We start from the raw sequence: 12547 nt of genomic DNA on the forward strand, positions 1-12547 counted from the left end.
TCACCTGGGGCCATTGATTTTAAACCTGTGTGACAAGAGGGGGAAAGGATATCTTGTCATTAATCAACGATGCTCTGTCCCAGTTTGGCTGAACTCAGCATTGTGGAATTTCAGAGTCTGAAAAGTTCCTCACACCCAATTTCTGATCACTCCATCACCAAGCTTTGCTCTCTCCGTTACTAACTTCCCTCCCTCTGACCATCACCTGACCTCTTTCAGCTTCACTCATCAGCTCCCATATCCACACACCCTGTCACTCAGCCTTTCTGTGGCCAAAAGAAGATAACTGAATCTACACTTTTTGATAGCAAGAGAAAAAAAAAGCAAATACAATACTGAACTTCTTTATCATATGTACAGTGATCCGGTGACCAAAATTGGCCCAATTTTTTTACATCCAATCCTTCAATAAGCCTGTAGGATAAACCAAATATTTATATTTTAGTTGGAAAGTGCTAAAATAGGAAAGCTGCCACAGGTATTGAGGATAATCTACTAGAGCTCGTTGGTCAGAGTTGTGAAACTGTGGGTTTTTGAGGAATGATCTGTGTTTCCCAGTATCTGAGGGGTGTGTACCCCAGAATGTGATGAAGCCAATTGCAACCACAAGATGTGCACTCAGCCACTATCAATTAATAAAATAGAATACCACATAGTTAAGGGCTTATTGGAAAGAAGGCTTTTAGATGCAAGGTCAAAATCTAGCTGTCAATTTGTGCTAATCAAAGTGGGAGGAGTGGCCTGAGATGTAAATACATGAGAATGAAATAAGATAAGTGTATGTAAACCCCGAGTATAGAAGGCTTTGATATTGGACGTTTATTGAAATTTAGGAAAAGTGATAATAGAGTGGGGGTCATTATGACCTATGTGTTTTGTAGAAGTTATAAAAGATCAGCAAATACAGTGTGCTTTGGAATAGTCCTCTGATGGCATCTTGAGAGAGAGTTTTCCTGACACCCTATCTACCCAGCGGGTGAGCACCTGACCATTGTGAACCTGCTATTAATTACTCAATATCATTCCAGATGATAGATAAATATCTAGGATGCTCTAAACCTATTGCTTATATTTGTATGTGCTTAACTACAATAAACTGCAGTATTAGACAAGACCATGCTTTCTTGTATTTAATCCTTGATCAGACAGAACTGCTGTGTTCCCACTGATTTATTGCTGACACTGTCTGGAGTGAAATAGTTAAGTTGTCCCTGCTGTGGGTTCTGAAAACCCGGGTAACAGATTTTGGTGAGCTAGCCAGGAGCTGTGTAGGGGACGGGAACGATTAATGCAAGTGGTTTGTTTGCATGTTTCTTTGTTGCAATAGGCGAAGGGGGCAGTGAAACAGGGGGCAGTGAAACAGGGCAACAGCCTGTAATTCAAGCTGTAGTTTGCAGGTTGATCCATGCTGTCGTTTGCGGGTTGATTTACAGTCACATTCCATTACTGAACTATAGGGTCTGGCTGAAAAGCCTTGTTGAGTAAAAAGATAGTTTAGACGGACAGGGAACACTTGGAGAAAAAGAAAAGCTAGAAGAAGATTTGTATCAGAACTCAGCAGATCTCATGCAGGTGCATGACAATGGTGTTTGGAAACCTCAGAGGTTTATCTATCCCAGAGCATTCCTGCAGCTCTGTAAGCATATGGTAATGGTGCAAGCAGCTAAGCAGATAAAGGAGTTAAAGGCAGAAATAGAGAAAGTTGAGAAAGACAAAGATATATGCCGACCGAGAGCAGCTCAGATAGTGGTACTGCAGATGCATGAGTGTTGCTGGGAGATAGAGAATAACAGGTCGGAACTGAAAGTGTCTGGACTGAAACAACAGAAAACCAAGAGCGAATATGCTGTTACAGCCGTACCAATGGAATTTCCGGATAAGATCCAGGCAGATCTCAGTGAATGAAAGAATAAAAGTTGTGTGCACAAACCCATGTGGGGAGAGCAGAAGGGAATAGTTGTGACAATTTATGGGAGTTGTAGCCTTCGACTCTTGGGCAGTCCCTATATGGTTCATTGCTTGAAATTCCGGAAGAGCTGCAGATGCCCATAGTCCCCATGGAAAGCGAGATTGGTCCCTAGGCGGGTAACCCAGGAGGGGAAGAATAGGTAGTGGTCAGGATCTTCCACCCTGACCAGACTAGAGCTGAAGGAAAAGTGGATGGCCTGTTAATCCGGAGCACATCCTTGGAATGTCTGGCAAAGATAGCTGGCACCGCTGGTCTCACACCAGTGGATGTGGCAGCAACTACCACTCTCCTGTTGGAGCCAGGATAGGGGCTCGGGGTAGAGGTTCTAGATGCTCTGGCCTCCAGAGCCCAACCTCTAGATTTGTGGCTTAGGCTTCTTTTCTCCCTAAGTCATTCTGTTCTAACTCCCGCTGTCTCCGCTTCTTCTCCCCTGAAGGGTTAAAATCCATGTGCATTTTATATAACAACCTGCTATATGGATTGTGTCAGCTCTTTTCCAGACCCAAAGTCCAGAGTATGGTCAAGGGACCAAAGGCCTAGCAAATAGTGATCAGCTAAGAGAAAGGTGGGGTAAACAGAAAGCCTTGCTTGCTAAGATAGGCCTGGTCAGCAAATTGCCAGGTGTTGGAGCTAAGAACTAAATAATTGTGTCTTATTTAGAGTTGCAGATTGAACAAAGAATCCCTGTTCCTTGTGTTTGTTTCTTCTATAGGGAGATGTTCTTCCTACAGATCCAACCTTGAGGTTATGAAAAGTTGACACATGTCAGTATAAGATATGGCATCTTCCTACCTCTCCTTCCAAAGGACCAATGCCTGCCTTCAGACACAAAGAAAACCATCTTTCTTTGCTTTAACTCCTAGGAATGTACCCACTGGACAATCAAAGGAGCTACCCATTCCTATGGACCCCATATCAGAATTCAACATATATATTTTAGACTAATAACATTTGATCAAAATATTAATTAAATGTTAACTTGCTAACTTGAGACCATGGGCGGAGACAATATGTAACCTGTTAACCACTGGCTAATGTGCTTATCTTGTCTTGCTGCAAAACCTACCCCGGGGTGTGGAACTGCCTACCCCGTCACTTTCCCCCGCCCATGGAAAATCTATATATTCTATTGTAATCAACTGATTGGCAGTGTCTCTGAGCCTAAGAAGCCAGGTGACACTCCGCCAGCGCTGTGTGTAATAAACTCCTGTGCTCGGCCTCTACACGGTGTGGATTTATGTCCTTCATCCCCCCATCTCCCTGCTGCTTCTCTTCTCTCCCCTATTCTCCACTTTTTCTCTCTGCACTTTTTCTCCTCCCCCCAGCTCCCTCCCTCCTCTTTCTCTCTCCCTCTGTCCCTTGAGGATATTCACTGACTTCGAAGCCATGGTTTCCAGGCAATACTGATTAGGGCCTGGGAAGCAGTTTTGAGAAAAGCAATCAATTAGCAAAAGAAGGATTGGGCCCAAAGACTGAAAAGTTTGATTCTGCATGGAGCAATCTTGTTTGACGCCATGGCTCCTCCTGCATAAGATTTTAATGGAGAGCAAAAAGGGGGGAAAAAAAAGGAAAGTGAATGAAGACAGGCTGTTCAAGGGTTGAGTCACATTTCTTGATCTCTGGTGGGTGGAAATTTGGAGACAGCCCCTAAGGCTTGTCCACTCTGGATGTCTTGTTAAGTTTGGCTGAGCACGTAGGAAAACCCCAGTGCACGGCTGCCACAGCCATTTGCCTCCTATAGGGAGGCCAGGCACCTCCAACTCCCCCAACAGTGGCACATTTGGCCCCAATGGTGGGGAAAGTTCATGTTTTATGTGAAGTTTGAAGGAGGGGGATATGGACAGAATTTTTTATTAGATACAGACATCATTTCTTCTTTGTTGAGTGCGCAGAATGAGAACCTGCTTGGTCCTCCTGCTGGAGTTAAGACCATACAGGGGTTTAATGATACAAAGAGCATTGCTCACTTTTGTATTAGGTGTGGAAGAGGAGACATAAAGAGCAATTTGGCTCAATGAATTTGGGAGGAGAAATAATTTTGAGCACTGATCTCTTAAGAGAATTAAGAGCGTTAGTTAATTTTGCTCACAAGGTTCTATGGAAAATGCCTCCTGGCACATCCTGGAAACCACATAGAAGCCCTTAAGGCATCCAAAGAATTGGACTTGCTCTTGTGGACTTTGGAAATTTTGGCAACTGCAGAGAAACGCTGGAAGGTGTGGACGAAAAATAAAACAGAATGTGGCAAAATGGAGGCAGAGATCCTAGCTACAAGCCCTGTTCCCACCCTCCAGAAGTGGTGCAGGTATCGAAGGGAGGCAGAGATCCTAGCTACAGCCCTGTTCCACCCTCCAGAAGTGGTGCAGGTATCGAAGAGAGGCAGAAGCCAGCCTGAAAGGAACAATCAATGAGCTTTTAAAGCCGAGGGATTTTAGTGAAACAGTTAAGCCCCAATAATGTTGCTGTCTGGCTGTTCCTTGAGAGTGACAGCAAGACCTGAAGGCTGGTTGTTAATTTCTGCCCCCTTGGATCAGGCGACACCACCAATGGCATCCATTTTGTGTGTGTTGGAGGGGGGGGAGGAAGTGGGTTCCATTTTTTGATTTGGCCAATGCATTCTTTGTTATCCTTTTACACTGGGACAGCCATTACAAATTTGCTTTTACCTTTCAAGGGAAGCAGCTGTGTTTTGGTAATAGCTAATTCACACCCTATCATTTTGTATTTGTTTTTTAATGTGCATTCCTGCTATCATTTGAATCTTTAAAAGCCAAGGAGGGAGTCCTCCTCAAAACCCCATTGTAACACTGCACTGCATATTTTTCTTAGTCGTATGAGCTATACCTATCTCAGAGAACTGGAAGGGACATGAAGTCCAGCCCCCTCCTTCCACTAGCAAGAGCAACTACTGATTTTGCCCCAGATTCCTAAGTGGCCCCTTCAAGGATTGAACTCACAACACTGGATTTGGCTGGTCAATGCTCAAACCACTGAGCTATCCCTCCCCCTGATATAATTATGACATATATAATGTATTTTGTACAAGATATGTCTTATAAGACGTCATTGGAAAAGTTATGATTTGCTGTTGACTATGTATCAGTATTTCAAAGGAAGTTACACCGGAGTGACAACCACTAGCCAGAACGCTTTCAGTCTGAAGGAGTTTGGAAGGCCTATTCAAGTTAATGGGCTATTAGAGGAAACAATAGGCCTTAGGAGAAGCTTATCTCCCACTTGGTGAGCCTTCCTGAGAACCTCCAGACCCCCTGTGGATAATGGCCACTAAGACTCAGCAGCGCATACAAGGGAATGTGACCAGACCGCATGACACTGAATCTCATTTTAGGTACCTGTATTGTTCCACAAATAGGACTGGGACATTTTTTTGGAACAAAGGATTCCCCTCATATGTTAAAGCTATATAGTATGGAGTGTGACAATATCTAGTGGCCTCACTCCCCACACAAGAGAACTCCTGGAAACACCTGAGGAACAAAGACTGAACTGGGGGAAGTGCTGGTCCCAGGCTAAACAGATTACTAGCTTGGTATGGAAACCTGGTGGATTGCTTGTACCACCAGCCAGGGTGAGAAATTCTTAATTCATATTCCATCTAGGTAGTATTTTAGGCTTAGTTTGTGGTTTGGTTTATTTAATAGGTAATCTGCTTTGATCTGTTTGCTATCAAGTATAGTAACTTAAAATCTCTTTCAGTATTTAAACTTGTTTTTGCTTTATCTAAATCAGTCATCCATTGAGAGAAGTGTCTGGGGAAAATCTCAGTTTGATTAACACAGGCTTGTTGCATATTCTTCCCACATCAAGGGGAGGGAAAACTTTTGGGCTCCAGAGGGTGGCAGTGAATTTCAGAGTCTTATGGAATGAATATTACAACTGCCTAGGTGGTATGCAGCGATACTCTGCTACAATCAATTGAAAATGATTTTTGGTCTTGTATGTTATGGCAGCATTCCCACACATAGCACAGATGACAGTACATTACACACAGAAAAGAAAGCCATTGGCAGTTGTTAGGCTGAACAGCCTGAAAGACTAAATTTCCCCTGAGAATCTGAGCCCCGGGAATTGGCAAATGATTTCACTCCCAGGGGAGGCTCTCAAGCTGAATTTTTACAGGGTCTATTTCCTGCGCTTCTCACTCACTGTTCATGGAGCTGAGGGAAGTGTAAGTGAGTTCTGGCTAATCTGAGAGCCCACAGGGACTGTTCAGGTGAATCATAAAAGTCGTTGTTTGGCACACTGAGTCTCAGACATGTGAGATCCATATGCTGATTCTCAGGGCTTTGCCTTCCTGTCGCCGTAAGGAGATTTCTTCTCTCTGCTGAGTGGGATTTCGGTGAGTTGCCTGTTTCTGCATTAAAGTTAGTGCTGAGGGCTCAGGAAGGGTTCCAGGGTTCAAGTCAAGAACTATCTGGGTAGGAATTCACCAGCACAGCAACTTGAACTGTTTAGTATTGTTAGAAAGACCAAGGGAATTACCTGGTAAATTTGGAACTACAGATGTCCTGGAAATAGTTTAGAGAAATTCTTGTTTTTAAGATCAGATCCTTGTCTCTTACTGTGTCCTTCTATCTGTGCGAGTAGCTTTGTTTTTTCAGCCATGTGTTTTTTCCTCTGGTTTGCTCAAGTTTTCCAAATCAGCAATGTCACTGCCCTGTTAGGAAGTGCAGCCAAAGCTTCTGCAATGGGTATCTGTGTTATCAGAGAGTTCACAAGACGAATGAGTCACACACTGGCCAGATTCTGCTCTCACGTTCTGCCTTCTGTGCGCCACTTAGAATTCACCCAGGTGTCTGAGAGAGGAAGGGTTGCTGTGTTTTAAAACCCTGATCTTCCATACCTGGTCTCAGAACACCAGGTGAACTGGGGATTTCCTTCAGACTCTTTCAGCACCCTAACAGAATAGCCCTCTCTGTAGCTGGACCCAAAGCCATGATTTTCAGAGCCAGAGGCTGAAAGATCAATAGTAAAACTCTCAACACAGCCAGGAGTTCACCCTAAATACACTTGTAGGGACTTAAATAAATGGCCTGATTTACACTGTCCATGAGCCTCCAGTGACTTCGACTGGAGTCGTCCCGTGGCCTCTAAGGATGGGTGAGCTCATTTGGACTAAAGAAGAACTGACAGGAGAGTTGATGAAATCTCAGACTCACAAGCTCAGAGGTTCAAACAATGAGGATAACAGTTTTTTTCAGGTGGGGAGAGGGGTCTCCTTTCTCTGTGCCCCTGCATCTCTGGTTCTGGGGAGGATGGGAACCACCAAAAGGCTGTAAAGATAAGAGCATGTCTCTGGCTTAGAGGAAACCAGGCAGTGTTGGAAATCTGACCAGGGAGGTGCAGGAACTCACCCCCACTCTGAACTTTAGGGTACAGATGTGGGGACCTGCATGGACACTTCTAAGCTTAATTACCAGCTTATATCTGGTATCACTGCCACCATCCAGAATTCTCAGTGTCTGGATCACTCCCTTTCCCAGCAAAACCTTCCCCTCCCTGGGTAGCCTTGAGAGACTCCTTCACCAATTCCCTGGTGAGTCCAGATCCAATCCCTTGGATCTTAACACAAGGAGAATTTAACCATCCCTCCTTCTTTCTCCCACCAATTCCTGGTGAGTCCAGATCCAATCCCTTGGATCTTAACACAAGGAAAATTTAACCATCCCTCCTTCTTTCGCCCACCAATTCCTGGTGAGTCCAGATCCAATCCCCTTGGATCTTAAAACAAGGAAAATCAATCAGGTTCTTAAAAAGAAGGCTTTTAATTAAAGAAAAGAAAGTTAAAAGAAAGAAAAAAAACAACCTCTGGGAGACAGCATATCAGCTAATCTCACAGACTATACACAAGAATCCCCAAATTTGATAATTCCCTTAATTTGCACCAAGACAAGTTACAAAGAAAATAAACATAAACCTATTTATCCCTTTCTAAAACTTACTACTCTGATAAGAGGCTGGTTCCTTGATCTTTTTCACTCCGGCTGAAACTGAAACTCTAAACAAAAGAAAACTTCCCTCCTTCCTTTTGAAACATCTTGGTCCCGCATTGGTTCCTCTGGTCAGGTGTCAGCTAGGCTAGGTGAACTTTTTAACCCTTTACAAGTAAAAGAGGCATTAACCCTTAACTATCTGTTTATGACATGCCCCCCAAATCTCAGACAGTGTTGAACCATACTGGCAGTGATTTCTTCCTAAAACTTTAGAATAAACAGATTAATAAAACACATGCACCTTTACATATACTACTAATTATGTAAAACTTCAAGATCTTTTACATTTTAATGACAATTTAACCAGTCAACTCTGGGAAACTTTCACGGGAGAGTGCATCAGCTACTTTGTTAGAAGCTCCTGAAATGTGTTGAATTTCAAAATCAAAATCTTGGAGAGCTAAACTCCATCAAAGAAGTTTTTTGTTGTTTCCCTTGGCAGTATGAAGCCACTTTAGCGCAGCATGGTCAGTTTGTAGCTGGAAACGCCATCCCCAAATGTTTGGGCGTAGCTTTTCCAGGGCATACACAATTGCGTAGCATTCTTTTTCACTGATTGACAAGTGGCTTTCCCTCTCTGACAGTTTCTTGCTGAGAAACACGACAGGATGGAATTCTTGATCCGGTCCTTCCTGCATTAAAACTGCTCCTACACCACGTTCAGAGGCATCTGTGGTTACTAGGAATGGTTTGTCAAAGTCTGAGGCCCTTAGCACAGGGTCAGACATGAGTGTCGCCTTAAGCTGGTTAAAGGCCTTCTGACACTAATCAGTCCACTTAACTGCATTTGGCTGTGTCTTTCTGGTCAGGTCTGTTAGTGGGGCAGCGATTTGGCTGTAATGTGGTACAAATCGCCTATAATATCCGGCCAAGCCTAAGAATGATTGGACCTGTTTTTTGACTTGGGGATAGGCCACTTTTGGATAGCATCCACTTTGGCCTGTAGGGGGTTTATAGTTCCTTGAACCATCTAGTGTCCAAGGTAAGTCACTCTGTTTTGGCCTATTTGACACTTTTTAGCTTTAACAGTTAGTCCTGGCTGCCTGATGCGCTCGAAGACTTTTTCCAGGTGCTCCAGGTGTTCTGCCCATGAATCAGAAAAAATGGCCACATCATCGAGGTAGGCAACTGCAGATTCTCCCAATCCTGCTAGGAGACCATCTACAAGTCTTTGGAAGGTGGCGGGTGCATTTCGCAGCCCGAAAGGAAGCATATTAAATTCATACACCCCTGCATGGGTGATGAAGGCTGACCTTTCCTTGGCGGGTTCATCTAGCGGTACTTGCCAGTACCCCTTGGTTAAGTCTAATGTAGAGATAAACTGGGCATGTCCCAATTTCTCCAATAGCTCATCGGTGTGTGGCATTGGATAGTTGTTGGGACGAGTTACAGCATTTAGCTTACGGTAGTCCACGCAAAAGTGTATTTCCCCATCTGGTTTGGAAACTAGAACCACTGGAGATGCCCATGCACTATTAGAGGGGCGGATTATACACCCATCTGTAGCATGCTTTGGATCTCCCGTTCTATAGCAGCTTGGGCATGAGGAGACACCCGGTAGGGTGGGGTTCTAATTGGGTGAGCATTACCTGTGTCAATGGAGTGCCCATTCGGTATCCGTATCACATTGCCACAGAGCACTAAAGCTGTGTGAATGAGGGAGTGGACATACTGCCTCATGCACAGACCGAAGAGTTTTGGGGGAATAGTTGCTCACACTGGCTCCTTTTAGTCTCAACATCCTCTCTCCCTCCCACCAAGTCTGTCCCTCTGCTTCCCTGCAGAGGCAGAGCTGCTGCTGGGTCTCCCTTCACCCCCAGAAAGGCTGTTCAGCCTGATCTCCCCCTTTTACCCAGTGCAGGCAGACACTGAGTTTAACCTAGTCTGTGGAGGTGTTTCCGTGAGCTGTCGCTGTGGGGTCTGGTAACTGGTTTTGCCCCTGGGTGAGGGGTATCACTGTGTGGCAGCGATGGTAATTCTGGGGGTGGGGGTCTACATGGACAAGTCACCAGCACTCGGGGTTGTGGGGCAGGGAATTATGTGTACACAGGGAGGTGAGTAGTGCCGGAGGCTGTGGGGGCAGGACGCTGTGTTCAGAGATAGACGGGCAGTGATGGTGGTTGTGTGGCAGGGAGCAGCATGTACATGGACAGGCAGGCAGTGATGCTGAAATTTATTTTTTCTTTGTGAATGATGGTCTAAGGCCAGTGCTGGGACCTTTCCTGGTGCCGAATGCAGCAGTAGGGTCTCAGGGTGTGTTTGCCCTGAGAAGCAACAGAACTGCAGTCTGGGTGTCACAACCTTTATTCAGTTATTTTTCCAGTTGTTGTTCTTCTTGTTATTGTCGTTATGTAACTTCAGGCCTATCGCTGGTAGAAAAAATTCATCTTTATGTGATACAGCAACCCATACTGTTCATAGTGATGCTAGTATATTATAATTATATGATTATAGCATAAATATTATACATTTTATGCATGATGAATCATATAAGATGTCATTGGAAAAGTTATCATTTGTTGAATATGATTATCCTATTTGTATGCATGTATGATTTTTGTATCTGAAGTTATGAATATTGACGACATCGGTTTATTTCAAATGTAGTTATACCTGGGTAATGCCGAAGATAGCTGGTTGGGTAGGGCCTATTCCAGGCAATGAGCCATGAGAGAAAACAATAGGCCTTAGGAGAAATTTATCTCCCACCTGGTGAGGCTTCCTGAGAATGCTCCAGGCACACTATAAGTAATGGACACTATGAATCTATAAGGACCACATAACTGTGGACTACATCTTGGGATGTCTGTGCTTTTGCCACAAAGGGGTGTGTGAATCAAGTGCTGCTGACTGCAGAAGTAGGGTGCAGGGCCCTCTGTCTTCCCCCACCCAGGGGAGGTGCATGGGGGGGAATATGGATGTTGAATGCTCCAGGGTTATACCAGAACGACCAAAGACAAGCAGGGTCCTTGCCCAGGACAGCATGCCCTGCGGGGAATCGTGCTACACAGAGTCCTGGCTAGCTTCATGCTGAGCAGTTCCAGGGCATTGGAACTGTCCCTCTGTCACAGAGGGCCTTGATAAATACAGTTGTCATGTGTAGGAGCTGCTGGCAGCTGACGGAAACAGCGGGCCACCAGGACACAGACATTAATCCCAGGATAGAATCATAGAATCATAGAAGGTTAGGGTTGGAAGGGACCTCAGGAGGTCATCCTGTCCAACCCCCTGCTCAAAGCAGGACCAATCCCCAACTAAATCATCCCAGACAGGGATTTGTCAAGCTGGCCTTAAATACCTCTAAGGATGGAGATTCCACCACCTCCCTAGGTAACCCATTCCAGTGCTTCACCACCCTACTAGTGAAAAAGTTTTTCCTAATATCCAACCTAAACCGCCCGCACTGCAACTTGAGACCATTACTCCTTGTTCTGTCATTAGGTACCACGGAGAACAGTCTAGATCCATCTCTTTGGAACCCCCTTTTAGGTAGTTGAAAGCAGCTATCAAATCCCCCCTCATTCTTCTCTTTTGCAGACTAAACAATCCCAGTTTCCTCCACCTTTCCTCATAAGTCATGTGCTCCCACCCCCTAATCATTTTTGTTGCCCTCCGCTGGACTCTTTCCAATTTTTCCACATCCTTCTTGTAGTGTGGGGCTCAAAACTGGACACAGTACTCCAGATGAGGCCTCACCAATGTTGCATAGAGGGAAATGATCATGTCCCTCGATCTGCTGGCAATGCCCCTACTTATACAGCCCAAAATGCCGTTAGCCTTCTTGGCAACAAGGGCACACTGTTGACTCATATCCAGCTTCTCGTTCACTGTAACCCCTAGGTCCTTTTCTGCAGAACAGCTGCCTAGCCATTCAGTCCCTAGTCTGTCGCAGTACATGAGATTCTTCCGTCCTAAGTGCAGGGCTCTGCGCTTGTCCTGGTTGAACGTCATCATATTTCTTTTGGCCCAATCCTCTAATTTGTCTAGGTCCCTCTGTATCCTATCCCTACCCTCCAGTGTATCGACCACACCTCCCAGTGCAATAGTGTTTCCTAATATTCAAACTAGACATTCCCCACCAGAGCTTGAGACCATTGCTCCTTGTTCTGTCCTCTGCCAGCACTGAGAACAGCCTAACTCCATCCTCTTTGGAACCCCGCTTCAGGTAGCTGAAGTTTGCTATCAAATCCCCTCGTACATTTCTCTTCTGCAGACTAAATAAACCCAGTTCTTTCAGACTCGCCTTGTAAGTCATGTGCCCCAGCCCCCTAATCATTTTTGTTGCTCTCTGCTAAATGCTCTCCAACTTGTCCTCATCATTTCTGTAATTGAGGGCCCAATACTGGATGCAGTACTCCAAATGTGGCCTCACCAGTGCTGAATAGAGGGGAATACTCATTTCCCTCAATCTGCTGGCAGTGCTCCTACTAATGCAACCCAATGCACTGTGATCCTTTTCTGTTGAACTGCCATTTAGCAGTCAGTCTCCAGCCTGTAGCCGTGCATGGGATTTTTCCGTTCTAAGCACAGGACCTTCCAGTGTATCTACCTCTCCCCACAGTTT

This window comes from Mauremys mutica, chromosome 1 (assembly GCF_020497125.1).
Source record: "Mauremys mutica isolate MM-2020 ecotype Southern chromosome 1, ASM2049712v1, whole genome shotgun sequence".
NCBI classification, from domain to species: domain Eukaryota; kingdom Metazoa; phylum Chordata; order Testudines; family Geoemydidae; genus Mauremys; species Mauremys mutica.